The 12,462-nt window shown below is 35.5% G+C and overlaps 1 long non-coding RNA gene across 2 annotated transcripts in view; it reads right to left on the bottom strand.

Annotated features, from left to right (window-relative positions):
• LOC138685424 (uncharacterized) overlaps nt 1-12,462 on the bottom strand; it is an 86,980-nt gene that overhangs the window by 68,931 nt on the left and 5,587 nt on the right. The window lies entirely within an intron of this gene.

The raw sequence follows: 12,462 nt of genomic DNA, 5'->3' as shown, positions 1-12,462 counted from the left end.
GTTATGTTGTTGCAAATTTTATGCTTTTACATTGCAGTTTAGCACTGCAGTTTATACCATTATAGCAAATACTGCTTGAGGGGATTGTCGAACAAAGACGACACGACAATGACTTCTCTCTGTGCACATGAACTGTCCAGATCAAGCTCCTTTGGTCCAAGCACAGACCTCAGAGAAAAAAAAAATTAATGCAAATATTTTGCAATATAAATTGATTGCTAGGAAAAAGAATACTGCATTTTTATGTTTTTACATTTGCTTTTGGTTTTTAAGGACAATTCACGTGAAAATTAAGACAATATTTTCCTTCAATTCTTTGTAGAGATATCAGAAAACCAACTTGGCACAATAGGAACAAATACACTTGTGAATTAAAGTAAGTTTATAAAGTACAAGTAACTTTTATGAATTCTATATGTATCATTAGCAGTATAACCTCTTTAGTATCCACTGGTTATATTTTATGGTGCATTAAGTGGTAACATGTAAAAGGTACAATCCCATCTCCTAAAACATGTTTGCTAATTGTCTGGGTACAGACAAGGGAAATGAAAGCATTGTTAAGCTAGCTATGCCGTCCTCTAACTGGACCTGATACACAAGTGAGCTGACTGTATGCCAAATGGTCTTCGAAAGTAGAATCAGAACAATAAAAACATCAACACATTCATTCCCATTCGTCACTTGCAGAAATCACTCCATACGAAAAGCTAGAGATGTGTCTTTAACTGGGTCTTCTCTGTTTTCTGCTTCCACTTTGCCTTGCATTTATGAGGCATGCATGAATAGGAAGCATCATAACCTCTTTATTCCCAAAATACATTATGAAATGTTTAGATAAAATTTCTCCAAAATGTGTCAGAATATTAAAAAAAAACCACAACCACACACACACAAAAACCACCAAAGAAGATGACTCTTACAGGATTTTTTGCATAGATAAATAAATTTCCAAACTTCCAGAGCAGGAATATTTTTAGAGGATGAGTGAGAAATCATTTAATTTTTTGTAACATTTATCTTCACAGTAAGCAAATACCCCTTCAGACTAGACTGGCCCTTTTAGTGGGTAAGTTTGAAAAACTGATGCATTGGAATCTCAGAGTTTACTCTCTTACACAAAATGTTGCCTTTCCTTATTTTCCCTTAAGCTATACACTGGATTTTTGAAATTTCAAACTGAAAAAAGAAATTAAGGATATTTGATGTACTTGTGGATACCAGTGCCTAGAGACACTCTCACCATGAGAGTTAGATTTTAATGCCAGAGTTCAAGAGTAGACTAAAAAGCAACTAGTCATCCTACCATGTTAAACGACATGTATATGAAAAAGCTACCATAGCAGAATACAACTACAGAAGTTTGATAGTCTAGAAGATCACAAGAAATCATATATATACTCTGGTTTATAGTCACGTAAAAATATACGCAGTGTAGCTGATGCTGGTGGTTGAAGCATATATTATCATCACGTATATAGCATTTGGTTAATTATTCCTTGTTATGTTATGTAAAACAAAACTCTGAATTTATAAATAATAATGTGGCCAACATACCTTCTTTTCAACACACATAAACCAATTCACATTGTAGATTGAGACTTGTGTTAACACATACTGCCACTAGAGGATACTGTTGTCATATTACTATGCACCCACATTAAGTACATTAAGTAGATGAAATTACTGTAAAGTTCAAGTTGCTTATTTTCTAAAGCCAGAAAAAAAAAAAAAAAAGAACATTTATATTTAAGTTAAGGATTTTTTTTCTTGACAAACCCTGAAGACTTTTTTTGTAAAAATTGGAGAGAAAAATCACATGGTATAATTGCTTATTAATTTGTATTTAGTAACTATTAGTTCATATTTACTATGCTACTTGTTTTCAAGTAAGTGAAATTAATTTACCTCAGTCTGAGTGTGCTACCTGGGAATCTCTTGGGAGGAGACAAGAGCTCTTGTGCAGTGGTCTGACATACAGCACATAACTGAATTTTATTGTAGTGGTGCTGGAAATACATGATCTATTTCTGAGATGTCTGTGAAATGGGATGCAGATCATGGCAATCTAAGCTGGTCTAACTACTTCCTGCCACATCTCTACTCTCTTGTCCTGCGATCTCCCTTGCTCTGTACTGATCCTTTCACAGCACATGCTTTAGCAAGTTTTCTGCCATTTTAGCTCTCTAAACTAACTCACTATGATCAAGCAGGTAGTGCTCAGCACAGTCGAAGCGCAGGAATACACCGCCCCAGTGATGTGTGGCACCAAAGCTGCTTCAAATTAAACTGCTTTATAATCAGAGTCTAGAAAAAGTGCTTCTCTGCTTAAAAAATCATACATTTCTGCTGTAGCTAATACAGTAATCGGATGGAAATAATTCATTTTTTATTGAGTTTAAAAATTAATGACATAAATACTGACTCCAAAAGCAGGTATAGCTCCTTTTGACAGGTGTCATATACAATAAAAAAGGGCTCTTGAAGAAGCCTACCTCCACAGAAGGTTCAACATACATCTGGATGAAATGCCTGTGGGATTCTGTGCTATTCAAAGTGTCTTTGTTTTGATTATTTTAGAATGTTCCCAGTTCATTGTACTATTAAAGTAATTTCCTTTGCTTCATGAAAAGGGAGGCTGTTGGTGAGAGTTACAGGTATCAGACCTGAAAACTGACTGACAGTCTACTGAGGACTAGGAACCAGATCAGGCCAAGCTCAGGTATACTCATGGCAATAACAGGGAATAAGAAACTTACTCCTGTAATACATTGCTTACACCTTCACTTGGGCAAAGCAGAGATAAATCAGCTGCAGACTTCAATTAAGACATGCAGACGGAACTTAGAAAAAAAACTTGCACAAGTTTGAGGAGTACACTGTATCAAATAAAAAGCCATAGTAAATTGCTGTCATCAGGAATAAGAAAGGAAAGGAGGAGAAACTGTCCCAGTCATCCTCCGCAGGTCTACCTGATGCAGTACAGCTCTAAGTTTCTCCATGTTCAGAATAAGAATTCTAATTTCTAGAAAAAAAGTGAAATTTAAATTTAGTCTGGTGATGATGTGGACATTCTTCTTCAATAGAAGGCCAGAATGTATTTTACACACTTGTTTTCAGCTACTGAAATCTACAGTGGAACACAGTCGACTCATTTAGACTTATGCTTGACACACTGAACATTATACTGTTCAGAATTAGAGAGCATTTTTCCTTTATGTCTATTATGTGTTCACAATACATGTTAATATTACTCACATGACAATACTTATATGAATGTGTGTATTTACTCAGTTATTTTGTATTGCTTTAATTTTAAAAGTCAATAGGTTTAGCAATTGTTAGTATTTATAGAAGAGCTCCACCCAGAGAAGAAAACTAACAGTAAAAGTGGCTTAGAAAATGAGACCTACTAGAGAGGTAAAGAATCTGAAAGAGTGCAGGACTTGATAATTCTCTTAATACATGAAAAGTAGCTATAAAAAGATGATAATCTACTGTTCAATGTATCCACTAGAAGGAGGACTAGAAGCAGCACAGGAAACATTAAGTAAATCTTATGTTGAGAAGAATTAGAACATACATTATGATAATTCCGCCGTGGATGGGAAGCCAAGGAACAGACCCGCTAAGAAGGCTGTAAAACCTTCTTTACCAAAGGTTTTTCAGTAAACTTAAATGTGTTTGTCATAGATTATTTTGGAAAGAAGACCTGACAAGAGCAATAGGCTATCCTGGATTATTTCTTCATGCATATTCCACCCTTCCCCCATATTTATAATTCTTTTATGATCCTAAACTGTTGTGAGACAAAAATCTCTACTCATTTACAATCTTACTAAAAACAATCCAAACTGGGAAAATGGTATTGCATCAGACTGGTCCACTCGTGTCATTAGTAATAGTAATCTGAACTAGGTATATACAAGGTATATACAAAAGCTATTAATAAGTAAGAAAAAAACTGTCACCTTCCTTGGATTTTTTTTTAGTTATAAACAGATACACTTAGCACACTTTCTCTATGCTCTTGTGCAAAAATCACCATGTAAACAATTCTCTCATTTCTTCTTAGCTGTCAGTTCATCAATAACATCAGGCAACACTGAATATTGGGAAGTCTAACAATTTCTGAACGTTTGTTCACAGTACTGAAAGGAGTCACTAGAAAAAGTAACTAGTAGTTACTAAAAAAAAAACAAACCCCAAATTCTTCAGCTTTGCCACTCCACAACTGAAGCATTATATGAGTCTTCCAAATAGAGTGATTTAAATTCAGTTAGGATTATAACTTCATTAAATTGCATTAGGTCACCTTAATTTAAAATTGAGTGAATCTGAGTAATTTTGAATCCAGCAAGGTCCAATAACATTGTACAAGGATTTTTCCTTGTGAACTGCTTCTTTATACCTTACGTCTGTAGAGATAAAATCACCTTACTGTGGTTATTTTTATAAACATATTTTACTCCTGTTTTAGTAGATTTTTGTAGCAACATATGTTAATAATCAAGCATTACAGTTTACTGTTTATAGATTATATTTAAGTAATAAAATTCCGCATGTGATCTCCACATTAAAGAAATCCATAAAATCTATGAGATCTTCTATACTATGAAGTGTTTTACTCAGGTAAGGCTTTTTTTCCTATGACTGCTGAAACTTGTTTTAAGTTGTAGTTCTGATTTTCTTACAAATTAATTTCATTTCCTCTGAAATGAGAAATGAGAAATTTACATGCAATTAAATAGCTGTTGTAATGTCAGAACATGTGTCCTGGATTGCTAAATTAGGTAATTGTTTTTATTATTACATACTATTATATCTGCACTAACAAGATACTTGGCTGAAGTGCCTAGGCACATTCAGTTTTGTTTTTAAATGTACATTATTAAGCAACTGTGAATAGATAACAGCTATGTTACAGAAATGTCTAACAGCTTTCATAAAAAAAGTCCAAATACATTGTCAACAGAGATACTAAACTCTGATCTATGAAATATTTTTAACCAGCATTAAGACTTTTTTTTTGGCTTTTGTTTGGGTAAGGAGACTTGAAACTGAATTTCAGGTTCAAGAGCAAGACCACTCACACATTAACCAGCGGTATGAGTTGAATTTTTCTTAAAATTTAATCAATAAGTTGGAGAGGTATTAAGAAAAGCAAGAACCCAAAATATTTTCTCCTATATTTCACCTTTCAATCTCTTGACTTTAGTGATACTGCTATGAAACATGTACTCCTATTGCTAATGACTACGGAGGACCTGAATTTTTAACGTCAGGGCTGCAACTCACTTTTCTAATTCAGACACTCTTTGCATAACCTAAAGAATAAAAACAAGAACATTTCATATCCCACCTTATTCCCCACCGCATCTTTAATACAAAGGCTATATCTGAGGTTGAGTTTGACTTCAGGATTTACTTACACCACTAAGTCAGTCGGGGTTGTGAAAAATACCCTTCTGAATGCGCTATTTGTATTGGTAAAAGTGCGACAGTAGATGTAGAAATACAGATACAGGCAAAAATGAGACACAGTTTGTCTCACTTGAAAGAATTAATATGACTGCAAAAAACCCCCCTCCTAAACCTGTTTAAGATCCACCTGTACCTGTTTATCTATACAAACTCTTTAAAGTTTCTTACAGAAGGATGAATACTAGAACAGAAAAGGCCTTGATGCTGGTCCTGGTCCTGAAGGTCAAAAAAACCCAAAAACCAAAAGAGCAGTCAGACCAGCAGGGAGACCAGTCTGCAGCAAATCCTTAGAGATTCTGTAATTCATGCTGTCAGTTGCCTATCAGGCATTGGTTGCCATAGCTATAGCTCCTCGGTCCCTGTGTACTGCAATAATATGATCTTAAAGCCACAAGTGCATGAAAACTGCAGAGACCTGTATCAGAGATAAACACCCAAGCCTTTGGGTGTTTCAGCCAGTGATACTACCTGATATTAAAAAAAATAAAAATAAAAAAAAATCATCTATTAAAAAGAACTTTTATTCTGCAAATGTCTTGGATCAAGGACTACACCTGCATGCCATTTTTTCCCAGGCACATAATTACTTTCCCAATGTATACAAACTGCCCATTCTAAGGCAAAAAAAAATCAATACTTCAAAAGAGCAGGACTTTCAGAGACATTAAGAACTTAACAGCTAATACTGTCTTGTTTTGGCTGCAGGCTTTAATTCTGACAACTTTTCAGATCATATTGTTCAGCAATTTAAAAACAAAACAAATCCACCAAATGATAAGACTATAAATTATGGGTTTGAATAGCTTAAGTTCTAATGCAATAATTTTATTGTGCCTGGTGGAACTATTAATTAAAAATGGTAAAACACTGTCCAAACCAAACAAAATTCTCTGGATATTATTGGCCATTTTCCTGGCATTGACATTTCCACTGACTTTGATAGCTGCACCAATTTTTATTGGCATTCAGCTCCCTATGTCCAAAACATTACCTTACTCATTTCATAGTATTAAGTGATTTATATTATCAAGTACTAGATTAGTGTAGTTGTGTTAGCTGTAACAAACTATGACAGAAATTACTCTTTTTTTGCTCAGAATCTCTCTTTTGAAGAAGTATTTTGAGGCAGTGATAAAACATATTAATGCAGTATAGATTCTTACGCAAAAAACAAGCAATCTCATGGATCAATTTTAATGTCACGTCATATGTTTTAATGCCTTCTATCCCCTAAAATGGAAAATACCAAGCAACTTGCCATGGCTACTAAGGAGATGTTAGAGCTCAGAAGCTAAATAATGCTGAGATAGCTCATGCTGGAAGAACTAATAGCAACATAAAAGCTAGAGAACAATCTGTGAATATATTATTAATGAAGTTTTCTTCTCCAATCAGCAGATGGACACTGAACGGCTCAAGTGACTGGTAATGGGATACACAGCTTTTCATCTCAAAGTAACTGCTTCAGATCTGCCTTATGTTGATTATAACTGAGCGTTACTATTTGACAGGTATTCAATAGCCAGTATGTAATAACTGGTCTTAGTCTAGCTTTTCCTGTACAATCTGGTTAACAAAGCTGGCATGCTGTTTTCAAGCTCAGGTTGAGTAGGCCAGAAGACTTGATTATCCTTTTATGTCTAAAGGTTCGGCCCTTCAAAACAAGTCTGAAACCCAGGTGCAAGTGGGACAATGGACTTAGCACATATTACAGTTGTTCAGTGGTCAGTTTCCATTAGTGTCTATCAGGTATATTTTCAATGACTAAATTAACTTTTAAACAAAAAAACAGAGAAGAAAATCAACCTGGGATGAATGGAAAAAACTAAGGTAATGAGACAGACTATTGCTTTCACAAAGCTCGGCATGAAGGACGCAATGTGTTTTTCTTTTGTACACTCAAGGCACAAGAATTTTCAGTAGTGATACAAACATACAGTTTGGATGCAATATATCTGCGTTGTCAAAAAAGCATTAATAAATTGATAAATATCAAGTGATTGTAACTACCTTTTGCAGGAAGCCTGGAGAAGGCTGGCAGCTACTGTTCTCAGTAAAACTTACCGTGTTCAGTGGTCTCCATGAGCTTTTAATTTATTATGGGGTTTTTTTGTGTTTACTGAACAGAACCGCACTTATATTTTCATGGAACCCAACTGAAATTACTAGGGAACCCAACTGAAATTAGTAGGGTTTCAAATCAGACCTAAAGACTGCCTATATCACCTGGAATCTGACAGCAAAATTGGTCATAATGTAGAAGCACTTTTCCTTTGAAAAGAAAAATACCATAAGGGTATATTTGGACTAAGCCTAGAAATAGCCATCTGAGAAATAATTAATCAGTCATTTTCAAACGTAAGGTGAGTTTCATATGAAAAGTGTTTTTAATGAGAATGTTTTTGAATATGTATCAGGCATGAAAGGGAATTATACGTGTAAAAGAGCTGCAGACATTTAGCTGTAGGTCATAGAGTTGTTGAGTCAGAATTGTTAGAAATACAACTGTATCACCTCCTTGACATCCATGGACATTATCTTCGAGTCTAATTTCTCTCAGCTCAGTACAGAACATGAAGACAGATGCTAAAGACAGCTTTCTGACAGGATTCAATCCTTTAGGTTAAAGATGGCTGAACATGTAACTTAAATCCGTATCCCTGTGTACCTATACAAACCCATTACAATCATACTCCAATAGAATCATTGAAACTTACTTTGTATTTAATATTATTTGTTATTACTGTTATTAGAATCACAGTCAAGATTGCCTCCCTCCTTATTCTAGACACTGTAAAGACAAAGTGCAGTAAAGATAGACAAGAGAGATCAAAGATGTGAAAAAGAAACAGAAACACAGAGATTAACTTGCCAAAGTCACACTGCAAATCAATGGTCAAATTAAGAATAGAATCCAGATCTTCCAAACCCCAGTCCTTTGCTGAGCTCACAGAGTATTGCCCCTGGCTTTTTCTAAGACATTTTTGTTAGCCCTCAGTGTTTACCAGTAGCAATTAATGTTAGACCATAAAAAGACCTTTTGAACACAAAGCAACTGAATTTACCACCTCTCAGAAATCCACTTCCTCTGTAGCTTTTACAGAATAATCAAAAAGTTGGCTACGAGGATCTTGAATATACCTGCTGTACCATACATGTTCAAGGTTCACCCAAGCCTACAAGAGCCTGTCAGGCTAGCTGGATACAATATACCAGCTTCTGCAGCCAACAGCATGCACAGGAACACAATGGTCAACATCATAAATGATCAACTCTGTCTCTTCAGACCAAATGACACAGAACCTATATACAGCAGAGCAGCCTGGAAATGCACAGTCAAAGCTTGAACACATTCATCTGAGTGACTATCAAGCCTTTGCATCTCATAAGTAATGTATACATAGTAAATTTTCTTTCTAATTGTACAGCTTTTGATCATTTTCCTCTCATTCTGGCTTCAAGCCCACAACTTATGCATATAGCTGATTTAGCATTTAATTGAATAATACTATTTATGAAGCATACTATTAGGGAAGTACATAGCAAAACCAGACCTTTCTGTGAAAAGGACATCTCCTTACTAGCGTTTCATATACAGTGCCATGATACTTCAGTCTTGAGTGAAAACCTGTGGTTGGTTCCGTAACACAAGTAAATAAATAAAAATCTTAAAAGGTTAGCTATTAGCTCATCTAGTTTCTAATATTTAGATAAACATTTAGATAAAATGCCTTAACATATTTAGCAGAACTAAAATTCAAATCCAATTTATTAAAGTAAGTTGCAAAACCACAATTAACTCGGGGTGAGGAGTAGGATTTCTACATAGATGTATGTAAGGAATCCTTTGTTTATACATCTTACATATATCTTACATACCTTATCTCATTTATTTACACACTTTATTTACCTTATTACCATTATCCTCTTTCCATATGTGAAAGAAGCTTTAAATTTAAAGCGCCATGGGAATTATGGACAGGCAGTTACCAATCTGCTTCTTTTACATGCCAATAACAAGGATTTTACATTTCAATTTATATTGAGAAGCAGTTAACTTTAGTTCAAATGTCTGCTAATTCTTTCTTTGAAACAAAAACAAAGGAGTCCATGAAGTAATCTGGGCATTTATTCTATAAATTAAAAAACACAAGATAGGCAAACGGATGCCCATAAAACTATCTTGGCAGCCCCTGTGAAAGGAAGGGAAAAACAGCTCTCGCAGTTGATTCCTGAATCAATGTTATATGTATATGGAACACTTCTCTAAGCAGTCAAGAAACATATGAAGAAAGTCTTCTGATAAAGTTGGAAAGGAACATGTAGGATAGCAATAAAAGCAAAAGCAGAGACATACAGCATGCTGGAGACACGAGCTGTTTTGTGGAAATTAAAATCTGTAAGAACAGCTGTGATTAATCAGCTATGCTCACATCAATAAATGCCATTTTGATGGACAGAAAAAAATTGTGGACAGCAAAAAAGAGCATAAAATTAAAAAAAAAACTTGAATCTCTTTGCAAAGGGAATGCATCAAGTATAAAGATTATGTGTCATGCTTCTGTGGAAGGCATGCAGGCAAAAAATCTGTGTCAAAGGCCTTGGTTTTTGACTTCTTAGTAATTGTCTTCCCATGTTATTGTCTATCAGTACCTTTAATCACATGCCTGGTGTTCAAAAGAAATCCTAAGATGCCTAAGAAATGATGATATAAATGTAAATACAACTCATACCTATGCAGAATTTTTAAAATAAATACTGAACACAAGGTGCAGACAAAGTTAACTTTGGGGCAAAGTCTGTACAGGCATACCAGACAGTCAGTACACAGCATGATATAAATACAGACGGAAGAGAAATCTGTAGTTAAGTTTGCCTAACACTTCCTATTATAAGGTTCTAGTTTGAAATCCTTATAACCTTTGCCAATGTTTAATTGCTCAGCCTAAATTCTCTCAGACTATCTGATTTTTTTAAACCTTCAGTAAAAATGAAGCTGACACCTTCTAAAATGTGACTAAGCGAAAATATTCTGGTTTGATGAAGTTGGGAAATTCTTGTAACTCTTATGTTGAAAAACTGAATCTAGAACGATGAACTCGTGAGTTTTGCCATCCAGTAGACTCTATAGCTGAATTACAGACCAAGGCTCCTAACAGAACACATAAAGAGATTTTGAGTGCACTATACTATCAGTCTGAATCATCACCTGTTTTGCTCCAAAGTCCTCTTCATTAGCATTCATTCTGTGCGCATGCTTGATTATTCCTGGAATAGCCTTTGAAGCAAAATAACAAGGCTTCCTCTCAGACAAAACCTAGAAGCCATTCAGTAGGTAGATAGCTCTAGGAAATGGTTTTGAGTATGAAGCCTCCCTCCACTTGGCCCAATACTCCAACATCATCCTTGCAAGCCTTTTGCCTGTCATGCCCCCATAACATGCCTCTCTGGTAACATGCTACAGTAGCAGAGAAGTGGTATGCTGCAAGCATTTCTCTTTTTATCCTGGACAAACAAAAAAGGGTATTCATTATTAAAGAACCTTTCAAAATTGTTCAGATGTCTCACATGCAAAGACAGACTTCAAGGTCCTGAGAGGAAGTCAGTGTGGCAGAGGACCTAGACTATCGCAGCTCTTGAAGAAAGGGGAACTTTGACTTCAGGAATTACCTTGCCTACCAAAAGATATGTGGTAGAGCTGCTTGATGCTGGGGGATTTCAGTGTAGCCCCACACAGCAATACTTAAAAACAAACTTCATCGATCTTAAGGAACACAGTAAGAACTGGCAAGATCACAGGATGTGAATGCAGCAGAGGAGTGATATTTGTGCTGCGTACGTAAAAAGGTTCTGGAAAGGCCTGCAGAAGACGAGATCCCTCCAAACACTGCACAGTGTAGACGCAGGCAGCCTGCCGTAGGGGGAGCAAGTCAAAAGCTGTGCTGATGGGAGCTACTCCTTACATTCTGACCAGGAAGCACGGATTGCTGTTGAAGCTGATCAGAAATCCAGCATATGCATCATCTGAGAAGGTGGACACTTCTGAGCATACTCGGAAGCAGACACTCACGTATCTACAAACTTACGGTACTTGCAGGGTTAAGTCCCGAGTATGCTTTCTGAGTATGTCTTTCAACTCTTCCCACACTGAGACAAAAATACATAGCTATATTAGCTATGACAAATCCTAAAAAAGGCAGAAAAAATTATGAGGTGTTGAAAGAAAAAATCTTGTATGGCATCAACAGGAGGTACAATTAATTGGATCTCTTCATTCATTCTATAAATACCAACTTAAATGTGATAAAAATGAAAATGTAGGAGTCTTAGCTGCAGTCACCTTTCTATGTTACTAGTCTCACTCATCTGATACAAAATTAATCTTCCCTTTGATATCATGTGGGAAGAGGGAATGGTAGTACGTGAATAGGAACATTGCATTAATGCAGTAAAAACCTGGAATCAACAAAGACTGCTAAAAATTGCACCAAAACACACCATAATAATACTCAACTTGGAGACAAAAAAGAGGTGAACTATCAAAAATAAACTTGTCCCTTATACCCTCTGAATGCTAGGCACATCAAATAAATTTTAAACAGATTATTGTATTTTAAAGTATCTCTCAACTCATTATAAATACAAAAAATAAACCCACAAAAAATAGTGGAAACATGAAAGAAGATATCCTAATTTCATCTATGTTACCAGCACAGTTGCACCTCTTTGAGTTTATTTTTCTGGAAAGATTCAACTACATGACATGCAGCAAAGCCTTGCTTTTATGATCTTTTTATTTGCTTCACTGAGGCAGAAGTACATCAAGTGATTTGTACAAAGTGTTTTAATGTTACTATTTTTGTAATTCCCACCTCTATGGAATTTGGGTACCAGCACACAAGTGCAGGCACTTTTCATAGGAATTGGCATTCTGGATAAGACAAATAGTTCATCTGGCTTAATAGCCTGTCTTTTACT

The sequence above is a fragment of the Haliaeetus albicilla genome, chromosome 5 (assembly GCF_947461875.1).
Source record: "Haliaeetus albicilla chromosome 5, bHalAlb1.1, whole genome shotgun sequence".
In the NCBI taxonomy this organism is placed as follows: domain Eukaryota; kingdom Metazoa; phylum Chordata; class Aves; order Accipitriformes; family Accipitridae; genus Haliaeetus; species Haliaeetus albicilla.
The sequence above is the reverse complement of the archived record's forward strand: the minus strand, read 5'-3'. Positions and strand labels throughout refer to the sequence as shown.